General features: G+C 42.3%; 1 protein-coding gene and 1 long non-coding RNA gene across 3 annotated transcripts in view; one reads left to right on the forward strand and one right to left on the reverse strand.

The window, feature by feature from the left end:
• CRACD (capping protein inhibiting regulator of actin dynamics) overlaps window positions 1–10,936 on the reverse strand; it is a 74,009-nt gene extending 63,073 nt beyond the window's left edge. The window contains exon 1 of one of the 2 annotated variants that reach the window (XM_020890638.2): window positions 10,768–10,936. The gene's annotated coding sequence lies outside the window, so the exon portion shown is untranslated. Of the gene's footprint in view, window positions 1–10,172; window positions 10,382–10,767 lie in introns of those variants that run through there. The other variant, XM_020890639.2, reaches the window with a different exon arrangement.
• An 80-nt stretch (window positions 10,937–11,016) lies between these two features.
• LOC139032064 (uncharacterized) lies at window positions 11,017–16,732 on the forward strand. The gene is made up of 3 exons (XR_011484614.1): window positions 11,017–12,904; window positions 13,010–13,073; window positions 16,456–16,732. It is a non-coding gene; the product is annotated as an uncharacterized lncRNA (long non-coding RNA).
• Window positions 16,733–25,621: the final 8,889 nt, after the last annotated feature.

Below are 25,621 nucleotides of genomic sequence, written 5' to 3' on the forward strand. Positions count from 1 at the left end.
TAATCACATTGGTGTGATCACTCACCTAGAGCCAGACATCCTGGAATGTGAAGTCAAGTGGGCCTTAGAAACCATCACTAAGAACAAAGCTAGTGGAGGTGATGGAATTCCAGTTGAGCTATTTCAAATCCTGAAAGATGATGCTGTCAAAGTGCTGCACTCAATATGCCAGCAAATTTGGAAAACTTAGCAGTGGCCATGGGACTGAAAAAGGTCAGTTTTCGTTCCAATCCCAAAGAAAGGCAATGTTAAAGAATGCTCAAACTACCGTACAATTGCACTCATCTCACATGCTAATAAGTAATGCTCAAAATTCTCCAAGCCAGGCTTCAGCAATACGTGAACCATGAAATTCCAGATGTTTTTTAGAAAAGGCCTGGTTTTAGAAAAGGCCAAGGAACCAGACATCAAGTTGCCAACATCTGCTGGATCATCAAAAAAGCAAGAGAGTTCCAGAAAAACATCTATTTCTGCTTTATTGACTATGCCAAAGTCTTTGACTGTGTGGATCACAATAAACTGTGGAAAATTCTGAAAGAGATGGGAATATCAGACCACCTGACCTGCCTCTTGAGAAACCTGTATGCAGGTCAGGAAGCAACAGTTAGAACTGGACATGAAACAACAGACTGGTTCCAAATAGGAAAAGGAGTATGTCAAGGCTGTATATTGTCACCCTGCTTATTTAACTGATACGCAGAATACATCATGAGAAACGCTGGGATGGAAGAAGCACAAGCTGAAATCAAGACTGCCAGGAGAAATATCAATAACCTCAGATATGCATATTTATGACACCACCCTTGTGGCAGAAAGTGAAGAGAAACTAAAAAGCCTCTTGATGAAAGTGAAAGAGAGAGTGAAAAAGCTGGCTTAAAGCTCAACATTCAGAAAACTAAGATCATGGCATCTGGTCCCATCACCTCATGGGAAATAGATGAGGAGACAGTGGAAACAGTGTCAGACTTAATTTTGGGGGGCTCCAAACTCACTGCAGATGGTGACTGCAGCCATGAAATTAAAAGATGCTTACTCCTTGGAAGGAAAGTTATGACCAACCTAGACAGCATATTAAAAAGCAGAGACATTACTTTGCCAACAAAGGTCCGTCTGGTCAAGGCTATGGTTTTTCCAGTGGTCATGTATGGATGTGAGAGTTGGACTGTGAAGAAAGCTGAGCGCTGAAAAATTGATGCTTTTGAACTGTGGTGTTGGAGAAGACTCTTGAGAGTCCCTTGGACTGCAAGGAGATCAGTCCTGGGTGTTCACTGGAAGGGCTCATGTTGAAGCTGAAACTCCAATACTTTGGCCACCTGATGCGAAGAATTGACTCATGTGAAAAGACCCTGATGCTGGGAGGGATTGGTGGCAGGAGGAGAAGGGGATAACAGAGGATGAGATGGCTGGATGGCATCACCAACTTGATGGACATGGGTCTGAGTAAAGTCCAGGAGTTGGTGATGGACAGGGAGGCCGGGCATGCTGCGATTCATGGGGTCGCAAAGAGTCAGACACGACTGAGTGACTGAACTGAACTGAACTGAACTGAAATATGTTTGATTAAATAACTGGGGAGTACACCCTAGCCAAATTGACACAGCAACAAAATGATCATCACACTCCACCCTTTGTCAACTTGGCTCTCATGCACACTCACACCACACTTCATTTCCAAATAAAGCCAATAATAAAGTCATACTTCCACCCACATGATACAACTATCCTACGTACATCTGCAAACGCCCATTCCACAAAAGAAGATCAAAGTCCTTGGGCAATGCTCACACTTCTCCTGTAACTTATATACTGAGATATAAAGTGAACAGTGAAAGTGTTAGTCGCTCAGTTATGTCTAACTCTTCACAGCCCCATGGACTGCAGCCTGCTAAGCTCCTCTGTCTATGGAATTCTCCAGGCAAGAACACTGGGAGTGGGTTGCCATTCCCTTCTCCAGGGGATCGTCCCGACCCAGGGATCGAATCTGGGTCTCCTGCATTGCAGGCAGACTCTTTACTGTCTTAGCCAATAGGGAAGCCCCATTGAGATATAAAGTTATTATTAAAACATCTTACATTCGATGATCAGGAGATAGGAAAACATATTTTGTTACTACACAGAGAAACATATTCATAACAAAATAAGGAAGAAGTACCCGTAACTAGTATGGGTTGTTTCTCCAACAGTCATGTGGTGTAGCTGGTCTTCAGAGCTATCTTCTTTTTTTTTTAATATTTATTTTTAATTGATGATTGGTTTACAATACTGGTTTGATCATAGCTATCTTCTTCCACTACCCATTGCTTCTGCCCTCGGCAAGGACCTCAGCTGGTTGTGGTTCTTTGCCTGGTGAGTTGATTCACACCTGAAGAACCTGGTCCATTAGCTATCCCAAACTGGATTGTTGTAGTTTTTGATTACCCCACAGGATGTGGGAATACTAATATGCCCTAAGGGATCTCCAGGAGTCCAGACATACTCTTCCTTGCCTCCATGATAGAGTAGTGGCAATTTTCCCTTGATAATCAGAGTCAATCACTCTGATTATCACTCTGATTATTATTCGCCCAGTGAATGAGAAGCAGGAGGAACCCGCAGGGACCACGTGAATCCCAACAATTCACTATGTTGTCTCCTGGAATCACTGCCGTGTCTACTGGTGGAAGTATTCCTCCTACTGTAACTAAGAATTCTAGACAAGCAGAACCTGAGGTCAAGAGGACAGGAAGAAAAATTTTCCTAGTGGATCACAGAAAATGAAGCCACTCCCATTTCCACCCATTGATTCCTGGACCAGTGAAGCTTGGCTATGAGAGAGACATTACTACATATTGGACACTGACATAGAACATATATCATAACCTAGAAGACACTGTCCCAGCCCCACAAGGTATCACTATGTCATTGGCACTATATAATTGAGTCTTCCAAGGCCACTGCAGTATGATATCAAGCCAGCAGCCACAGGATGATGGGGAGCAGAGACAAGACCAGTGAATTCCACAAGCCGGGACCTCTCAAGTTCCTTGATTAAAAATGATGTTGTGGGTTGCAGCCTGCTGGGCTCTTCTGTCCATGGGGATCCTCCAGGCAAGAATACTGCAGTGGGTTGCCATGACCTCCTCCAGGGGATCTTTCCAGCCCAGGGACTGAACTCAGGTCTTCCACATTGCAGGCGGATTTTTTACCACCTGAGACCCAGAGAAGCCCCAAACTATCATAATAGCAGATAAGATAGTCTGTAAGTGCATGAATGATAGTTTTGACAGAAGCACCACAGGCAAAGAAGACATTCTGGAAAAAGATCTGCCTGTTCTAGTAAGAATAAAGTGCTGCTGTTTGCGTGATGGAAGTGGGTCCTCTGTGCCTACCTATGGGTAGTGAAAGTGAAAGTCACTCAGTCATGTCTGACTCTTTGTGACCCTATGGATTATACGGTCCATGGAACTCTCCAGGCCAGAACACTGGAGTGGGTAGCCTTTCCCTTCTCCAGGGGATCTTTCCAACCCAGGGATCGAATCCATGTCTCTCACATTGCAGGTGGATTCTTTACCAGCTGAGCCACGAGGGAAGCACCTATGGGTGCACCTACTCTGATATAATTTCTGAAAACAGAAAAAAACACTGTTTTAAAAGATTTTCAAATGGAATTACATGGTCTGTGTCAGTACTCCAGACTGTGTCAGACAGTCCTGTCGGGCGATTCTTCTTTGATCTGAACCCCTTCCTTTGCACCAGGTTTATTTCTTTTGACTCTGTTCTGTTCTCCCTGGAGAGCACTTTGTGGGGATAAGGCAGTTCTCTGAGCATCACTGCCCTCCCGGCAGGCTTCTCACACCTAGGCTAAACCTTGGACCATAGCTCAGACAGGTAATAGATTCACTCTGGCAATGTCCTATTCTGGAGAGAAAAAAAAGACACAACCACTGTGTTTTATAGAAACTTTACATTAGTTTGTGCACCAGATGCTGGTAGAATAAACGACAACCCAATCCTGAGAGTCCAAGGGAAGGTGGACTTTAAATTTCCTCCAGTGTCTGAGATATACTACCTCCTTAATAATTCCTGGGTTCACATGATATGGAAGTTGAAGAGAAACCTCAAAGGTGTCCTTTGTCCTTTTATGGTTGGGCATCATTTTGTAAGGTAATCTAGGTTCAGGAGTCACAAGCACCTTAGAAATGCAAATGTTTCCCACATAACTCACTGTCCACAGCCTTCCAGGAGAGTCACAGGAGCTCTACTGTGAACACAAAGGTCACTCCTGAACCAAAAATGTTATGGCTCAGATTTTAAGACCTAAACACAGCCCTCTGGGCAAATACTGCTGCTTTTTGGTTTGTTTGTTTTAGCATCACCAAGTCTAACAGTGGCTAAACCTGTGATTTTTTTGTGTGTATACTATTTCCCAATGATAAGGAGAGATGCTCTTCATCTCAAGAGTTTATGTAAATGTGGGGAAACAGGCCCCCCAGTCTTGGAGATCTGGGTTTATCTGGTCACTGCTGCCATTTTCTAGCTTCTTGGGACCTCAGTTTCCACATCTGCAAAATGAAGTGTCTAAGCTCTATACGAAGGTCCCTCCCTGTTTTAAAACTCCAAGAATCATTTCTTTAAAATGTTAGTGAACTTCAGGGGCTTCCCTGATGGTCCAGTGGTTAAGACTCTGCCTTTCAATGCAAGGGACACCAGTTCGATCCCTGGTCTGGGAAGATACTACATGCTGCTGAGCAACTGAGCCCATGTGCCATAACTGGTGAGCCCACGCTTTAGAGCCTGCACTCGGCAACAAAAGCTACCACAGTGAGAAGCCCAGGCACCACAACAAAGAGCAGCCCCCACACAAACTAGAGGAAGCCCGCGTGTCGCAGTGAAGACCCAGCATAGCTGAAAATAAATAAATAAATGAACCTTTTTAAAAAAAATGTTGGTGAAGTTAGAATATATTCTGGCTGATAAAACCTCGAACTCTTTTCATAAGTTATCTGTTAATTATATTCATTATATTTTCTCCATTCCTGGTTTGTCTCCTGATTACACTGGTTTTGTTACCATCGTACTTATTTTGCAAAATTAAGGACCTTCAGGGTTTGGAAGAAGCAATAACAGAGTCTGCAAGTCAGCAAAGAGAGCCAAGTCACTCCACTTCTTTGTGTCAGAATCCAGGTTCCCAGTCCTAGGAATGCCAATGCTGATGGAGAAGAAACAGTGTCATAATCCTAGAACCTGAATCCCCAACCCCACAACCCCACTGCCATCCTGGGTCTGACTCAGTGAGGTTTTCTAAGAAAAGTGACTAATGTGAGCCTCAACTCTGGGGCAAAACATGGGGACCTGCCTTCAGATACACTTCTGAGATTTCAGGGATTACATTAGGCACTCAGGGTTCCTGTTAAGTTCTGAAGGACAAAGTCAGGTGGGTCCCAGACAACCTCAGGTTTATGGGCCAATGATACAAGTGGAGACAGCTTTAGTTGCTGACCAATTCTACTGCAGTATATTGGAAAAGACCCTGACGCTGGGAAAGAATGAGAGCAGGAGGAGAAGGAGGCGACAGAGGATGAGAAGGTTGGATGGCGTCACCAACTCAATGGACATGAATTTGAGCAAACTCCGGGAGATGGTGAAGGACAGGGAAGCCTGGCATGCTGCAGTCCATGGGGTCACACAAGAATATTCAGATTCTGCTAGACTTGCATTTGCCTGTCTGCTTTTCTTAGCTGTATATTAAGGAATGCACACCCTATCAGGATTCTTACTGTACTTAACAATCCTACAACTTCATGTCCTGTCTACCAACTCACGCCATCTATGGAGGAGCAGTGCTATTCTGTCTAGAACAGGTCCTTGCTACCTCTGCAAGAGTCCCTTTTCCATGGTGCTGAGTGCAGATCTGGGACACTGACTGATCAAGCATATTGACTGCAGTCCTACTGGGCACAGAGCACTGAGCTGGCACTGGCATATCACAGGAATTCTTGAGTTCTTGACGCCAGCTAATAGGAACTTAAAATTTAGGAGGAGAATAAGTTGTTTTTCAAAACTCAAGAAGTTTTCAAGATTCTGGTCTCCTATGAGAAAAAGGTAGAGACTTCCTAGAAGAAAACATCCCGGTAATGGTTTGTAGGGCTCTCTCTACTAGGCTTCCCTGGTGGCTTAGATGGTAAAGAATCTGCCTACAATGCAGGAGACCCAAGTTTGATCCTTGAGTCGGGAAGATCCCCTGGAGAAGAGAATGGCAACCCACTCAAGTATTCTTGCCTGGAAAATTCCATGGACAGAGGAACCTGGTGGGCTACTGTCCGTGGGGTTGCAAAGAGTCAGATATGATTGAGCGACTTAACACTACCCTACTTGATGGTCCAAAGGTTTTATTGACAGTGGTGATGGTGGTATGTGTGTACCATGGGTGAGCTGAAAAGAAGATAAAAAGTCTTCCCACAAGTGCTGGTGATGCTAGGGAAGTTTGGACAAAGGGAATCCTAAGGCCAGTGTCCTGTACATAGTGAGTGATAGCACACTTAATAGTAGACCCCACATTCAGTTTAGTAGAATTCAGAATCCTTTAAAACTAAGAAGAAAAGAAGAGAAGAAAATGCAATGGAACACAAAACAGGATGAGTACGATTTCAGAAAACTCTTGTCTCTAGTTTATATATGTATGTTTATGTCTGTGGGTATACACAACTTTATGCACACATATGTTCTGATATAAGATGTGTTTCTTGCTCCAGATCAAGTCAAAAATACTTGAGAGATGCTAATAAAAAAGTTAACACACTTCCCAGTGAGTGAGGCATGCATTTCAATGCAAGAGTCAACTGTTTATCAACACAAGCCATTGCATATGTGGCTGGCTAAATGAGAGAAAGTAATACATTCAAAAACAAGCTAAGAGCTGCCAAAGCAATAAGCTCCCTGACACTGCCAAAGCCAAAGCTGATGTTCATACTGCCCTCTACTTCGGCTTTCATCATTCTATAAAATCTTCCACTGCTGAACTAAAAAAGGAAGAAAGCTTCATTAAACGTGCGCCTTTGTGGCTGCTGAGCTGGGTTTTGGAGCATAACTTAAAAACTTCTAATTTGGGAAACAACTTTTAAAAAGGTATTATGCCCCACCTTTTGTACCTTCTTTACCCTCAATATGAAATTTCATACAGGAAATCCAATCTGCTAGCACAAGATTCATTTCTGCTGAATTACATCACTTTATTTTTCAAATGCCTTTCTCAGGACAATTCCAAGGAGCTGGGAGTGACAATTAAGTCACTACTTGAGAAGTTAGCTGAATAAGAATAAGGTCAGATGCCAAGTGAGTGAAGACATCAGGGCTCTTGCCTCTGAGCCTGATGTCCATCCAGCCATCAGCCAGGGAGGCGCTCTGACCAGAAGACAGACCTCTGAGGAATAACCTACTCTTCTCCATCACTTTTCCCAGGATTCCTTTCCTAGGCTGGTATCCAACATACTAGGATATTAGGCAAAAGAATGAAGGAGATCATTCTGGAACTGCTGAACAGAAGTACTGTATTAGACTCCTTCACAAGTCATGTGAGAAATTTCAGAATTTGTCACTAACCCCCAGAACCACACATGTGCAGATATCAATGGATTCAAGGAATCTTTAGATACCCTTAATGCTAAATTCCCAGTGGTTACAGAGGAACCTTAAAAGAATATTTCAAAATATGATTGTAAGGAAATGAAGTTGCTAGCAGAGGGGTAAATTTTTTTTTTTTTTACCATAAAGAATAAAACTTGTAAACTTTAGCTATGTGCCAGGCTTTAAGTTTTACATGTAATATCTCACAATCACTCAGTAAGTTATTTTTCACATTTATAGGTGAGGAAACTGAGGCTCAGAGAGGTGATATGATTTTTCCAGTGTTATATGGCTAATAAGTGGCAGTGCTGAGATTCAAACCAAGTCTGTCTAATTCCAAATACCATGATATCAAGCATCTTTGCTGCATTCCAAATGTGCATCTTGGTGATACTTCTTGACTGAACACTCCCTCTACAGGAGGCAGATGAGCTCTGAAGATCCTGAGTCTGAGTCTCAATTCACTTACTTACTAGAAATAAGACTCTGGGCAAGCTTCCCAGTCTCCTAAGTTTCTGTTCTCTTGTTTATAAACCATGAATAATAATAATACAAAGCTTATTGATGTTTAAGAGTTAAATACTGCATATAAATCATTTAGCAGAATGTGAGCATATAGTTAAGTACTCAAAAAAATCAGGAATTATAGTGATAGTATTAAGAAATCCATTGAACTGATGAATGGATATGTCATGACCTTTAAGCACCATTTCTTAGTTACTACTAAAAAAAGAAAAAAGATGAGGAAGAGAAAGGAGAAGAGTGGGAAATAAGGGTGCAAAATGGGAGAAAGAAGAAAATAAAGAGGAAAAAGGAATGTAAGGATATATTTAATGAGAAAAAAATTTAATTTTAGATATTTTTTGGAGTATTTCAGACTTATTCAGAAGATGTAAAAGAGGCTTCTTGATCCTACCTCACCCCAATCCCAGAACATATTTAATCTCAATGGCACGTGGTAGGGTTCCAGATAGTGAGAAAGTAATACTAACCCTCTTTCCAGTTGCCTACAGTTCTAGACAAACATATAAACAAGTAATGTTTGCAATACATCAGCTACGCAGGCAATAACAGACACATGCACAATTTAGAGTTCAAATAACCATGAGATGAGGCATTCTCTTTTTTTCAAGGAGGGCTAGAAAATAACTTGCTGCTGCTACTGCTGCTAAATCGCTTCAGTCGTGTCCGACTCTGTGCAACCCCATAGATGGCAGCCCACCAGGCTCCTCTGTCCACAGGATTCTCTAGGCAAGAATACTGGAGTGGGTTGCCATGTCCTTCTCCGAGAAACCAACCTACATCCTAATAATTACACTAACTCCAGGTTGCTGCCAGGCTCTGGGGTAAAAGGCAAATAGACACGTTCCAAGAGGAATCCTCCCCCTCCCTCCAACACAATCCAACAGGACTTTGTGGAAATGGAGGCTTTTTAGCAAAATTTAGTGTCTCTAAATAATGCACTGAGCCTTGACTACCTTTTAATTCTAAAAATCCACGCTGTTGTTCCCTCTCCAAACAGACTGCAAGCTCCATGAGAGCAGGGCCCTGTGCTTCCTTTCATCTAATGGTGGTGGAAGAATGAGGCACTTAATAAATATTTCCTGGCTGAGCTGTACTTCTAGCTCCCTGAAACAGAGCAGATGAATTATCCAAAGTTTAAAACACAGTCTTGCATGTATGTACGAACAACACCAGGTCCCTCAAATGTGCATTTTGCCAAGTAAGGCATCAGCTCTCAGGACGAATTATTTCAATAAATATCTTTCTAATAACCTGAGTGAAAAAGCTCTCTGAAAACAAATTGCACTAGGCTGCCCTCTGCAGTGCTTCTGACTTTTGAGTCAGAGACAATCATGCTCCTGGTCTGTATGCAAGAGGAGGCTGCATGAGGACCAGCAGCTGAGTACCCGCTAATGTGACCCCACAGCCCTGCTGGCACTTGAAGATTAATTCCACATCTGGGGCTACTGGGATGTTTCATTCATTCATTTAGGTATTTGCGGGGGGCACCTACAGAAATATCCTCAGCCTCACAGAATCCACTCCCCCATTTTATTTATCATGAGAAAATACTGTGGGATGCTGTAAGTGTGAGGCATCTGATGCAAAATCCCCTCCCGAATTTCACAACAGAACTCTCTGGTGAGTTCCTCTCCCAGTTAGGAACTGGAAGGCTCCCAACTCCAGAGAGAGAGGAGAGAAGCTGAGATCCATTATGTAACTCTGCTGCTAAGTCGCTTCAGTCGTGTCTGACTCTGTGCGACCCCACAGACAGCAGCCCACCAGGCTCCGCCATCCCTGGGATTCTCCAGGCAAGAACACTGGAGTGGGTTGCCATTTCCTTCTCCAATGCATGAAAGTGAAAAGTGAAAGTGAAGTCGCTCAGTCATGTCTGCCTCTTAGCGACCCCATGGACTGCAGCCCACCAGGCTCCTCCGTCCATGGGATTTTCCAGGCAAGAGTACTGGAGTGGGGTGCCGTTGCCTTCTCCGTATGTAACTCTGGAAAACCAAAATGGGCTTTTCTTTAAATGTCCGAGTTACCATCATCTCCCACTCAACATCTACCAGATCATACAGCTGGAAAAGTGGCCAATACATTATTGCTCGCTCGCCAACACAGAAATAAAGCCAGGTGAGAAAAGGCCACGAGGACAGTGCTTCATCAGACAGTATGGATCCAGCAAGGGAGACTTGAGAGTGTCAGAAGATACTGACTCCATCTGGGTCTCGACTCTTAGCTACTGAGATGGAAAGAGATGACTAGTTTGAAAAATGGTCTCAAGTCACAGTGGTTTTCAGCCTTTCCCACAAGCCCCGTGGCAGACGATGGTCACAGAGCACAAAGCCTGGATTATGAGTAACTACCTGACCTAGCGATAATGCACTGTGTTTTCTCACATGCAACAAAGTTTATTCAAATGAAGGCAAGTAGGATGATCTGCAGAGGGCTAACTAGGAATGCACTTGAACTCTTTTGAGAACTCAGGCCCCTAATAAAAATCACAGAGTGCTTAGGGGAAACACCACTGTAGAAAATCGCTGCCACGGAGGCCATGCTCTGATGCCAGTAAGGGTTGACACTGGTCGCCTATTTTTTCCCCCCATTTCCCAATTTCGGAGGGCAAATCCAGGGCCTTTTCTTCACATTCCACACACTTACCTTCTGGACTAACTAAAGCCAGCAGTTTCCCAATCAAACAAACGAGACTCTCCCAGCCAGCAAGTTATTCCAGTCAGAGACACTGCAATATGAGGGGGATGCATGGTGTGTTAGGATAAGACCTTCCACAGCTCGACTCAGGTTAGGTCCAGGTACCCCTGGCGTGGCTTCTGACATGGTTCTAATTCCAGTAAGGAGAAAACTGCCGATGGAGCATTCAGCTCAGGATTCTGCCCCTGACAGTTACTCCAAGAAACCCTGTGTGAAACAGCAGAACTGGCCTCTGCTACTGTGTCCGCTTTAGTTGTTTCTACAACAGCTAACTTCACTTAGATTCACTCCCACACATGGCCCCCAAGAAAGGGGTGTGTGTATACATATATAATCTTTTCATTAAAATAAGGGAGTTGAGGACTTCCCTGGCGGTCTAGCAGTAACACTCTACACTCCCAATGCGGGGGGTGCAGGTTTGACCCTTGGTCAGGGAACACAGATCTCATATGCCGGGCAGTGTGGCCAAAAATAAAATAAATAAAGTAAGGGAGTTGAGAGGGAAGAGATTAGATATTTTATTCCATTCAGCATTTCCTAATGTTAGAAGACAGGAAAGTGGATGTCAAGGAAGTTTCATTTCCCATACGTCTGGCAAATAAAGATTTTCTGAGCACTGCAGACACGAGATGCGGCCAGGCACAGGGGCTGGACATCACAGCCGTATCTACCCGCAGCTCTTTGCCAATCCTTATCTCCATCACATTTACCTAGAGCAAATACCAGGCATGGCCTCTGAGCAAAACAGACAGAGGTGTCATGTGAGAAACACATCAGAGTCTATCTTTTGCCTGAATCTTATTTAAAAGAAGAGAGAGAAAAAAGGAAATTACATGTATGCTGATATACCAATGACCTTAAGTACAAATTACTTGCTACCTCAACCAAACATTGGAAGCTTGATTTTTATTTCACTTCCACACAGGGCAATAGGAGAGTGAGTGAGAGAGATTACAGGTAGCGAGGTACCATTAGTTATTCTGCTCTTGTATCTGACTTCAGGAAACACTTCGTCCCAGCCAAAGCAATGACTCATCCGCCGCTGCCAATGTCACAATAGGAGCCTGATTTGCAGCAGCAGAGCAGACGGAGCAAACGTTCCTTAGAAGAAAAGCTCCGCTCTAGCGTTTCTGAAAGATTAATTAAAGTCAGTGCAGAAAATGGAAAAACACCATCACCCTTTCACATGAGAGGGGGATGACCACAACACAAGTTGATAGTTCAGAAAATCAGCACAGACATTTCTGCATCTGTTTGTGGTTGCTGCTGTTTTGTCTTATTTTGTTTTTTGGCATGTAATGAAATACAATATTATAGAAGTCAGGCCCAAGGAGATCTGGGGAGAAGCTGAAGTTATACTACATCAATATTCTAAAGAAATGATGAAACTGCTAGCCACTATATACCAGTGATAATTGGTAGAGTTCTTAAATTTAGATTTATATCCTAATCCACCCAACAATTACTATTGCCTATCCACTATGAAAAATTCTCTACAGCAAGGATTAAGGTATCACCTGCCTAAGACAGGAAATGGTATGTTACATGGGAAGGAACAGGTTATTTCAAGGTGGGAATGATCATTTCTAGATAAGGAAGGCTTTCTGGTAGAAGGGGACAATGAACTGATCTTAAAGGCTGAATAAAAATGTGGAATGTTCAGAAATAAGGGAGAAGTTTTTATGAATAACGAGCACAGAGATGAGGTGAGAAAGTGTAGGGAGTCCAGCAGCAGTGAATAGTAATTCAGGCAGGCAGAGGCAGAGGAGAGGCAGAGAAGACAGCTACCAGATCTGCAGAGCAGATTCGTGGAAGGTCATGACACAGACTAAACACATGGACATGTGGGAAATGGGTTCAGCCTTGACAAGCTGTAAGCAGGACTTAAACAAAAGCTTTCACAATTAGAGCAGGCAGGACAGCGACAGGGCTGGGACAGCCTCTTCTGGGCCCTCTGGCAAAGGACTGAATGGATCGACAGGAGTGAGGACAGCGAGGGTGTGCGGAGAAGCAGCACTGGGGGGTGACCATTTACCAACGAGCACAGGGCATTTCATAATCTCGGCAACTAATACAACCGACCAAGGTATGCTAACCGGATTTCAGTTCTAAGGTTAAGTAAACAAATAAGAGAGAGACAAATAAATATATAAATGCATACCTAAAGCTTACTTAAGCTTCTGTTTTTCAGATCTGGACCTGGATGTGGACTGGATCTCTACTTGGGCATCCCATAGATACCTCAAACTCAGCAGGTCTAAAACTAACCCCATCGTATTCTTTCCTAAACATGTAACACCTTATGATCACTTAAGGGAATGGTGCCATAAACTCCTCAGGCACTCATGCCATGATCTGGGAATCACTATCAGGCCTAGAACATCATTGTCAGCACACGAACCACCTTCCTAGTTTGGGTGAACCATCATTGAGTGAATTTTTATGGGAGCCAGAGCTACTCTCTCTCTCACACTGTGTGTCTGCCTCCAGGACCTTCTAAAATTTCCAGAACAAATCAAACATAAGGTAGTCCTGAATCTCAGGGACTCTTGCATTTTTCCTGTAAGACTATCTTCCTATCCCCTGACTTTCTGATCACCTTCCATAACATTTTAGGGATACAGTTGAAATAGTCAAACATGTTCTTGAAATACATTAGTTTAATTATGCCTATATTAAATTAAGTAATATATTAATCTGGAAATACTCTATTATTCAACTCTGACATTTTATAAATCAATAATAAATTGTTTTTGATAATTTTTCTTTTAAGAATTCTCACTATTTCTCTTCCCATTGTTTCTGAAACTCAGTAATATGTTGGTCTTACTGGAATATTCTTCAGTTTTCTTAATTTTTTTTTTTCTCACCATTGCTCATCCTTTTTTTTATTTTTCTGGAAATTTCTGTAGCTTCATCTTCCAAACCTTTTATTGAACGATCTACTTCATAAATGATTAATCTTCAGGAATTCTTTCTTATTCTCTGAATGAATAGGTTCCTACTGGTTTTTTTCACATAGGCTGTGTCTTTCTCTTATAGCTTTGAGGATTTAACTGTTTTCTTTGAAGTTTTCTTCTGCTCCCTGCATTGCTCTGATGTCTTTGAGTTCTCTTGTCCTGTTTCTTCACTCTGGTCTCTGTCTTTCATGCTGGATACTTTAATCAAAGGTTGAGTGACTCTTAGCTATCTACTCACATTTAATAATGAAGCATGAAAAAGCTGTTTTGAAGCTAGCATATGAACTGGGAGACTTCACGATAATGTATTTGAGCAAAACGCCAGGTTAATTTTTTTTTACTACATAGTATATTAGTTAGGCTATAGGCTAAGTTGCCACAACAAAGAGGTCCCCAAATACAGTGGCTCACACACGTTGAGAGTTTACTTCCGTCTCCTTTAACATTTCACAGTCGATGGCTGGTCCGGGCTGCTGCTGCTCTTTCTATTCTATTCTGCCGCTCCGCTGTCTCCCAGGGTCTTGTCCTTCCCTTAGCGGCACCACAACCACAGCCCACCCTAGAAGGGAAGGAGGGGAAGGGGAGGACGAAGCAGGGGCTCCTCACAGGGCTCAGAAAAGTTTAGTCAGCGGCCACATCTCACTGCAAGGGAGGCTGGGAAATTTAGCTGCAGCCTAGGCAGCCACGTGCCTTGCCAAGACTTGCAGGTATTCTATTAGTAAAAAGGATAGAAGGGAAAAGAGATAGGGGTGGGGGCATTAGAGCCTTCTCCAAATTATGGACTCCCAAATGTCAGGATCTCGATACAGGTGGATTGTCCAACCTCCTCCCTTGCAATATCCAAGCTGCTGGCACCCACTTTCAAGTGTTCCTCATGCCACCTCCTCTGTGCCTTATACCTGAGTCTGGCAGTCTTTTGGTTTACTTCTTCCAGAGGATAACCTTCTTGTTTTATGTGAGGAGGGGAAGGAGGGAAGGTCTGGTTTCCTGTCTGAGGGGAATGGGATGGGGATCTGGGGTGCAATGACTCCTTGGACAGACTTTCTTCTAAATCCCCTACTTCTCAGCCTTCTACCCCACCTGTCTCCTGTGGTCCCTAATGCCTTTATTTTTTCAGGTGTTCTTTGAATGCCTGTATTGCAGGAACTTTGTTTGACTTTCCTTACCATTCTTACCATCCTTCTGTCACTTTTCAGTCTTTAAAAATTCTAGTTCAAGGCTACATATATCTCTCCTAGTGTCATCAAAGGTGAATCTGAGTTTCTGTTTCTTGTTCACTTTATTATTTTGGGGAACTGAAAAAGGGGAAAGATGTGAAAATGGCTTTCCTTCTCCATCTTGAAACTGGAAATAGTTTTTTCATCTGTACATGATATTATCACTGGAAATTTTATCCCAAGCCACAAATATCCATTTGCTATTTTAAAATAAGAAGAGTTTTATTTTTCCATTCATCCTGTGGGTGTACACTCATGATCTCCACAAAGTAACCACTAATTGTATTTCATTCTAAAATGATCTTTAAAAGGCTTATTTGCAATGATATCCAAGACTTGTAGTTGCAAAGTCATTCCCCATCCCTGCCCCCAAATACTTATTAAATCTATATTGAATTTCTTTGTTTCCTTGGTCAAATGACCTCTATATGCATACAAACCAGCAGTGACATAGGTAGTTCCAGGCTATTGTGTCTTTCCTAAACAGTTCTTTGTGGCCCAAAATAAAGTAATTGACAGAGTGCCCTACGACATAAAAGGTTTTAAAGACCTTAATATAAGGCAACTCTCTTTATCCTGAAAGATAATTTTGAGGAACAAAACTTTATGTAAAAACTTCATAATTTGGCATGTCTTTTACTTTCCTATTTTTGCTTATGTTAGATTATGTACACAGTACACCCTCTTCAATTTCCTTCTCTGGCTAGCTCGTGCTCATTCTTGGAGACTCATTCAGGTGTCAGCTCCTACAAGAAGCCCGTCCTGACTGCCTGCTGGAGCTCTTCCAAAGGCTGATCAAGTGCTGACCCTGTGTTTCTGTACCACTCAGTGCTTCCCTAAATAGCATTTACTATATTGTAGTCCCTGGTTTATTTGTCATTTTCCTCCACTAAACTGTGAGCTTCTGGAGGACAAGGTCCATATCTTATTTAATCTTCACATTCCGAGCGCCTATAAACCATGCCTGGAACATAGCACTTGCTGGTTATATATTCACTTGTTGAAGGAATAAAAGAAATCCTGGCTTCTAACTGAGATAAAAGTCCCTCGATGAAATGAAGGGCAGAGGAGTCAGGAGGGATCATTCACTTTGGTTATTTCCATTTACTCATTCCCTCAATGGCTCAGTATTATCTGAGACAAGCATAGAAAACATCTTCTGTAAGACCCAATTCAATGACATTTCAGGAAGGGAAGCTCACCTTGGAGAATTAAGCCACTGGATTGCTGGTCAGATAAAACAATGCATAAAGGGAGGCTTTGAGTATCTGTCTTAGTCAAGGCCCTTTGGCTGCAATGGGCAGGTTAAAGTAGGTGGGGGGTGGGGGGTAGAATTTATGGACTCAGAAAACACAGAAGCCCTGTAATGTGCAGCCATACTAGAGAGAAGAGCCTTAGAGGACAGGAAAACTTCATGAGCACCTTGGGTTATAGTCTTCCCTTTTCTATATGCCAACCAGGTACCTGGAAGAAACAGCAGCTGCCCTCGTGTGGATTCTGACTCCCAGGCTGAACAGCTGACGGCACGTTTTGAGCTTCCCTACTGCCTTCATCCACTGCAGCTGCCATGACAGCGGCCCATCCGCCACGTGGGATGGCTCCCAAGTCACGGGGGATGCAGGCGGACTTACAGATGTACTAATGGGACTCACGGTGGCGGAAGGGCAGCATCAGAGTAAGTTTCTGAGGAAGACAGGAATGGGCTGGAGGAAAGCAGACACAACCTAGGAATCTTCTTTTAAATGGCCAGGCATAGTATTAGTGGCTTCAGGCGTCTCCGCCTCTTTGCGACTCCATGGACTGCAGCCTGCCAGGTTACTCTGTCCATGGGGTTTCCCAGGCAAGAATACTAGAGTCTGTGGCCATTTCCTTCTCCAGGGAATCTTCCCAGCCCAGGGATCGAAGCTGGGTCTCCCACATTTCAGGCAGACTCTTTACCATCTGAGCTACGTAGGAAGATCAACCATTAGGCATGCACCTAGCTAAATGCAAGAGCACCTATGTGACTAAGCCTAACCACCGACCCCCTGCTTAAAGTCGTGGTTGGTCTCCAAGGACCAAGCAAGCGAGGAGACAGGCAAACCGGGCAAAATGTAAAGCACATATACTCAGCAAGACTGTGTTGATTTTTGTGCAGTTTATTGACTCCTCCAGGGACTCTTTCTCAGGGGTCACTCCCCCACTTCAGTCTGTATTAGGTGCTCCCTCCCCAACCACCCTGTGCTTTGGGAGATCTTTGGCATATCTCTCCCAGGATATTTATCACCTGCATCCTTGTCAATCTTCCCCACTTCTTGAGGTTGGGGATGATACCATGTATTTTTTGGTATGAACAAAGGTATACTTTTTTTTTTTTAATTGGAGGATAATTGCTTTACAATGTTGTGGTGGTCTCTGCCGTACATCACCGTGAATCAGTCATAATTATATATGTATTCCTCCTCTCTTGAGCCTCCCTCCCCCCATGGGTATACTTTTAATAAATGAATATTATGCCATAAGGTCTGTAATCGTGGAGTCTAGTATACACCTGGGTCATGTTAGAACAATGAGCAATTTAAAAAATCAGGAATTAAATTAAAACATCTGGAAATTAATTGCTTTTTAAAAGTTCTATATAGATTTAATACTTTCACCTGATTTCATACATTAATATCAGCAGGGCAGATATCCATATGTTCACCTTCCAGAAGTCTGTAAGTTCAGAGGTAATTATAAGACAAAACTTTATTATGGTCAGTCTTCAATACACAGGAGACTAGTGCAGGGAGGCTGGCTGGGGTTCATGACAAAGCTGAGGACTAATCGACTCTGATGGTGGCTGATTTTGTTTTCACAATGGTTGATTTAAACTGACAATAACCATCCTATTTCTAGATTTAGAGACTTTTTTTTCCAGGTGCAAAGATGACCTGAATTTGCTGCAGGTTTAGTTCTGCTTAAATGCATCTAGATGGCATGTAGGCCATTACTCGTCTCAGCTAAACTTGGAGAAAAGGGAGACTTTGACGGTTCTCTTATTCTTTGATGTTGATGTTTTACATAAAGGTCCATTTCCATATCTGTAAATTGAGCAGAGGGACATCCTTCTCCCAAGGCCACAGTGAAGGGATAAATAAGATGGTGTCAGTTCACCACAGTGCCTGCCTAGGACATTGCAGGTTCTTGGTCCATGTTTATGGATCTGAACCAATTTAATTAAATAAGAATTCAAGTTCAAAGATGCTTCTTTTTCTTTTTTTTCCCCTCATGGAAGGCAACTTTTCTTATAAAGAATTTCTTTCTCAGAGGATTGCCGTAGAGAAAACAGAAAGTTTTGATGAAACAGTGGGGAACAAAAAGTCTGAAAAACGAGGATCTGGATGCTGTTCCCTGCTTCCTCTAAGCTGCTCCAGCTGCTCCAACCCCACTCAATTCTCTTCTGCTGAGAAACCCGAGGCCTTCATCGTGCTCTTTCTCCTCTGCTTCAGGAGGTGAGGGGAAGCCAAAGGAGGGGTCAGAAAGCATGTCAAAAGGTGTCTTTTCTTCCCTTGCCTGCTGGAGTATCAAATCAGAAACCCACGGTTCCCTCTGGACAGCTCGGGCACCACGGGGCCACAGCGAAGTCACTCTGACATGGTAGAGATGGATTCAGAAGAGGCCATGGCCAATAAAGGCTGAGCCCTCCAGGGTCCCAGGACACAGAATGAATCAAAGACAGCACTGAAGTGCGAAGCACAATTCCAGTCACCCCTACCTAAAATACTTGTCACATTCTGCCTATCCACCATCAGCACCCTTGTCTAAGTCACTCTCATTTTTGCTTGAATGACTGCAATCCATTTACATGCTCACCGACGCCAGGCCTTTCATACTTTCATAGTAGCCAGAGGATCTTTTAGCAAAGTAGGTCAGAGAGGGGCCAGAATCTGCACTGCTGGCTCACCAGCTCCGGCCTTGCTCGCCTCTCTAGATGCATTTTTGCTCACTCCCCTGGGGCACATTGCTAAATCCTTCCAGTCCCCTCCTTTCCTTGGGTCTTTGCCTCCTCGGTGAACACGCTTCCCCTAACTTGCCTCAGCGTCTCCTCCTCCTCTTTCGGTTTCAGCTGAACTGCCCACTGCCTCAGCAGCACTTCAGCAGACCCCCGGCTTGTGTTTCACGCACCCTGCACTGTTCCTTCACAACATTCATGGCAACTTACAATTTTATATTCGTTTCATGATTATTTGTTTCATGTCCACTGTCACCTGCAGAGGAAAAGCTCCTGAGGGCAGAGAGTCTGTTTTACGAACCACTGTGTAGCCAGGACCCAACATTCTGCTTGACTCATTGTTAAGTGTGTGTGCTTAGTCACTCACTCGTGTCCAGCTCTTTGTGACCCCGTGGACCGTATCCTGCCAGGCTCCTCTGTCCATGGGGATTCTCCGGACAAGAGTACTGGAGTGGGTTGCCATGACCTCCTCCAGGGGATCTTCCCAACCTAGGGATCGAACCCAGGTCTCCTGCATTGCAGGTGGATTCATTACCGACTAAGCCACCAGGGAAGCCCTGTTAAGTAAGTTGAAAGCAAAAAGGTGTATGTTAAGCACCCACTCTTTTGTTGGGGATGTCCTCTGGAGTAGTACTGCAACCTTTCCTAAGAGCTATATTATATATATTATCTATAGGAAGAATCTTCATAGAGAAGGGTTCCTTTTCACAAAATTTCTACCAAGACATTATTTTCAACCCACCACGGTTCCATATGATGAATTGTTTTCAATCACAGCTACATTCAACCAGTGTTTAGTATCAGTCTGAAGTGCTGGATAACCTGACATAAGCTTTACACGAGTTCGTGGAACTCTGAACCTGGGGCTCTTTGTGACTCAGTTTCCCTATCAGTAAAAGGAGTGGGTTTGAAGAAACTGCCCTCTGAAACCCCAATTAAAAATCAGACTTATAAAGAAGATATTATGACTATCTTATTATTTCTGGAAAACATGAGAATAGGTAGCTCGCAAGATAAAAATGACCAAGAGTAACCAAAAAAGTTAATTTTAAAAAATGAAGCACCATCTTTGTTGATCAGATTAGCCAAAATGAAAAATAATAAGACTCTTGTGTAGCACTTCCTTTTTCAAAAAAAAAATAATTTTCATCACTGTACAACGTTTGAAGTGCTATCTGGCACTATGCACAAAACATCTTAAAAACACATGTTGCTGTTCAGTCGCTCAGTCACATCCAACTCTTTGCAACCCCATGGACTGCAGCACGCCAGGCTTTCCTGTCGTTCACCCCCTCCCAGAGCTTGAGCAAATTCACGTCCATCGAGTTGGTGATGCCATCCAACCATCTCGTCCTCTGTCGTCCCCTTTTCCTCCTGCCCTCAATCTCTACCAGCATCAGGGTGGCAGGTTATATTTTCCAAAGATGGCCACAACAACATATCCCCTTATCCCCTTATGCTCGTCCCACAATGTGGTCCTGACGCTGCTCTGTTGAGAGGTGGGAGTCTACGTGTCCTCCCCAACCTGCATGGGCCTCTGCAGTGGAAGTGATGCCGCAAGGATTCAAGGCCAAGTCAGAAAAGACCACATTGCTTCTACCAGTGCTCTAGGGGCACACAAGCCTTTGGAGCCCTAAGCTGCCATGTGAGAGGCCTAGCTACCCTGAAGTGGCAGGCCAGAGAGATGACACACAGACGGAGAAGCTGGGGAGTGCCAGCTGTTCCCACCCCAGGGATGAAACTCTTCCCCAGCACCACACAGCCGAGTAAAAGCCTTCAGAAGAGTCCAGCCTCCCCAGCTAATGTCAAATGGAACAGAAATAAGCCACCCTAACTGAACCCTGTCCAGACTGCAGATTCATGAGTAAAATTAATGATGTTTCAAGTACAAAGTTTTGGGTAGTTTGTTGTATAGCACTAAATAATAAAAACATTATATATATATATTGCTAGGTTAAAAGATATCTGTATTCATACATATATAATATATAGATAGAGTTCTGGAGTAGTTATATAGTACTAGATAACTAGAATACTATATATTATATATATGCTAGTATATTATATTATATATGCTGCATTTAAAGATATCTATATAATTTATACATCTGTATTTACATATCAGTCTATCTATATATAGGTGTATACAGATAGATATCTTTTAACCTAGCAATTTCAATTCTAGGAATTTATGTTAATACTTAGAAAATAAGCAAAAATGACTCTGTAGCATTCATAAAATGAAATATTTTGAAACAATCTAAAATGTTCAGCAATAGGCAAATGCCTAAATATATTTCTCTATATTCATATGATCAGTTACTAAGCAGCCAACAAAAAGGTGATGATATGAAGCTGCAGTTGCTGACAAGATAGTGAGTCATGGATTCATTATAATTAATCAAATTCTTTGTGCATAAGGTCCATTTTTCTTACCAGTTTCTTATAGGATCTTATGTACACACAAATGGACCTTGGGTATAAAAAACTAGATTAATCATATTCATCAGTAGCTCATGCCTGGCTCTTTTTAAATTTTTTTACTCATACAAAGATATCAAAGGATATTTGTGTACACCCTCACCAGCAACTAACCCTCCCTCCCTCTCTCCCTCTCCTTCTCTCTCTCTCATGGGTAGAAAACAGTCCCATTTTTTATATATCTAGGATATAAACTTCTTGTCATATGTTGCAAATATTTTTCCTGTCTGTTTTAAACTGTCTTCATGGCATGTTTTGTAGCACAGATGTTATCACATGGTCAGATTTTACATGGTCAAACCTCTCAATCGTTTCCTTTATAGTTGCTTAGACCTTTGTTTTAAGAGCTAAAGACACTGTTAATCATTAGCATTAGTAAGTGCCAGAGCCGCTGAAAAGACTCATCTGAACGGGCCTGTCCTTCCTGCCCTGAGCACTGAAGTCTGACCTCCAGTTAATACTTTGCTGCCACTGTTCGGGGAGCCTATACTTCTATGATCCTGGGATCTGGACAAGTGGTTTGTCTGATACTTTTGTTCAAAAAAGAGCAATTCCACTCCTCAATGAACTAAGCCTTACTGATGGGGATGTGAGCTGGTATTTAATGTGCCTCTAGCACTACAAAGCATGCTAATATATTTCTTGTTCCTCCAAGGAAACAAAAATAACCTTCAAAATAATCTTTCCATAGGCATTTCATAAAATGCAAGTTTCTAAGTTCTATAGTTTTTCCAAAACAGAATCTTTAAGTGGTTTATGCAAACCCAGGCAGCACCAGCTTTAGATGTCTTATCTGCTTTTGATGAAAGCCGTGACTTGACAAATACCCTAAGATTTATTGCTTTATGGCATCTGGCTAGATATGAGTTCATGAGATTTTAGAATTCTTCCTCGAGTCCCATTGTATTTCTTCAAGCACATAACCTTGTGTTCTATAGTGAAAATAGTGTGAGGCATTTTAATTCTTTTAAAATCCACAGTATGAAGACACCTTAAAATTCACTTTTATTATAAGCCTACAAATGTCAATGAATTGTTGAAAACATGATCTAAAACAAAATAGGGTGTCATCCTCTGAATAAGATAGGAAGGTGGGGCAGAGGGCAGTATGTGCTCAGCTCCCTATTAAAGCTTGGGGAAAATCAGAGGGCCGCCTTGGCTTTAATTGTACCACTATGGTAATTTCTGAGTCTATATTTTCAGTCGTAATCATCCACCTAAGTTCTAACTGTCTACCAAAACTTTTCCACTTGTCATGTCACACAATGAAGTCAAGTAAAACCACATCAGCCTACCATTTCCCAACTTCTGTCAGTGGTACCACCAATACTTGAAATCCTGCAGTCACCTTTGCCCTTTTGTTTACCCAATCAAATCCTGCTGACTTTTTAACCATTTATTCATTCAATAAACACTGACTATACATCTACTCCCTTCTATTGTAGTAAAATATTATTATTGTTTTTTAGTCTTTGAGTTGTGTCTGACTCTTTTGCAGCCACATGGACTGTAGTCTGCCAGGCTCCTCTGTTCATGGGATTTCCTAGGCAAGAATCCTGGAGTTGGTTGCCATGAACCAGGGAATCTTCCTGACTCAGGGATCCAACCCGCATCTCCTGTATTGGTAGACGGGTTCTTTACCACTGAGTCATCAGGGAAAACCCATTTTAAGCCACTACACACCTGTTAACATTTGCTAAAATCGAAAGGCCTGAACGCATGGATTACTGACAAGGATGTGGAGGAAATGTCATTCATATACTGCTAGTGGGAATGCAACTTCGGAAAAACACTTTGGCAGTTTCTTTCAAAGTTAACCATACATCTATCATACAGTCAGCCATTTCACTCCTGGGAATTTCCCCAAGAGAAATGAAAACATAACAAAGACAATGAAAACATGCAAACAGTATTCTGTTATACCAGAATATTCATTCATCGAAGCCCCAAGTGGGAAACTACCTAAATGTCCATCAGTAGATGAATGGATAAACAAACTGCGACACAGCCGTACGATGAAATACCAGTAGGCAATGAAAAGGGATGAACAGTCTGTACACGCTATACACAGATGAGTTTGAGTTATTCAGAATAATTATGCTGAGTTATCAAGTCAGACAGAGAACATGCTGTATGATTCCATTATACAAAACTCTTAAAAATGTAAACTAATACAACATGACAGAAAGTAGATCAGTGGTTACCTAGGGTGGGGGTAGGGGAACAGGAATGGGAACGGAGGAAGAGGTTATGTCTCTGCTGTTGGAGATGGGTTGTTTTCATTTTTGTCCATATTTATAAACTGACCCAAACTGCCATAAACATTATCAAAAATTATCAAACTTATAAAAAATGCCAAAATAGCCTTATTCACCTGTAGTGTTCTTTTATGATGCAAAGTGTATATTCAGTAAATGTTCTTTAGTGAATTAGTCACTGGAGGATTAACTGTATAGCTGCCTGAATGTAAAGGCTGAAAAACTAAATTGCTGGGTCAAAGAACAGCCAGATTTTAACAATTTTTATACAGTGGCAAATTTTACTCCAAAAAGACGCCAACTGTTAAGTGGGTTTATATTTATTTTTTTGTACCATAATTTATCCATACATAACTACTGCTGATCTATTGATGAAAATGTTCAGCCTTTTTTTTTAAACATGCAATTATTTTTCTATTGTCCTGTATTCAGGACAAGAAGTAACAGCGAGAACTGGACATGGAACAACAGACTGGTTCAAAGCTAGGAAAAGAGTACACCAAGGTTGTATATTGTCACCCTGCTTATTTAACTTACATGCAGAGTACATCATGCGAAACGCTGGGCTGGATGAAGCTCAAGCTGGAATCAAGATTGCTGGGAGAAATGTCAATAACCTCAGATATGCAGATGACACCACCCTATGGCAGGAAGCGAAGAGGAACTAAAGAGCCTCTTGATGAAGGTGAAAGAGGAGAGTGAAAAAGCTGCCTTAAAACTCAACATTCAAAAAACTAAGATCATGGCATCTGGTCCCATCACTTCATGGCAAATAGACGGAGGAACAACGGAAACAGTGAGAGACTTTATTTTCTTGGGCTCCAAAATCACTGCAGATGGTGACTGCAGCCATGAAATTAAAAGACGCTCCTTGAAAGAAAGGCTATGACAAATCTATACAGTGTATTAAAAAGCAGAGACATCACTTTGCTGACAAAGGTCCGTATAGTCAAAGCTGTAGTTTTTCCAGTAGTCATGTAAGGATGTGAGAGTTGGACCATAAAGAAGGCTGCGTGCCAGAGAACTGATGCTTTCGAACTGTGGTACTGGAGAAGACTCTTCAAGAAGACTCTTCAAGACTGGACAGCAAGATCAAACCAGTCAATCCTAAAGGAAATCAACCCTGAATATTCACTGGAAAGACTAGTGCTGAAGCTGAAGCTCCAATACTTTGACCACCTGATGTGAAGAGCTGACTCATTGGAAAAGAGCCTGATGCTGGTAAAGTTTGAGGGCAAAAGGAGAAAGGGACAACAGAGGATGAGATGGCTGGATGGCATCACTGACTCAATAGACATGAGTTGAGCAAGTTCTGGCAGTTGGTGATGGACAGGGAAGCCTGGCAGGCTGCAGTCCATGGGGTCACAAAGAGTCAGACACAACTTAGTAACTGAACAACAACAATAATCTATCAATGAATTTGACTTTTTTTTATTGTTTATTTGCTTATTAGCCATTTTCACTCCTTCTTCTAGCTCTTTTTGTACCAAATTTGTATAGCACACAATTAACACTCTAATATATATTTTTATTTGTATTGAATCATTTGGCGTTTTATCACCTTACCATACAATGTGGGTATATATGTTGATATTGTCTTTGTGTGGCTTATGTAGAGGCCTGACCGGGCCTCTTATTAGTTGCTGCTGTTGGCCTTATAATCCCAGCATGCGATATTATTACTCACTAATTGTTTTTCCCATGTGTATATAGAACATATTTTTATTTTTTCTTTTCTTTCATGTTATTTTTTATGTAGATTTTACATTAATGGATACAGTGCTCAGTCACCTTACTTGTGTCCGACTCTTGCGACCCCAAGGACCATAGCCTGCCAGGCTCCTCTGTCCATGGGGTTTTCCAGGCAACAATACTGGAGTGGATTGCCATTTCTTCCTCCAGGGGTTTTTCCCA

The sequence above is a fragment of the Odocoileus virginianus genome, chromosome 29 (assembly GCF_023699985.2).
Source record: "Odocoileus virginianus isolate 20LAN1187 ecotype Illinois chromosome 29, Ovbor_1.2, whole genome shotgun sequence".
Lineage (NCBI taxonomy): Eukaryota > Metazoa > Chordata > Mammalia > Artiodactyla > Cervidae > Odocoileus > Odocoileus virginianus.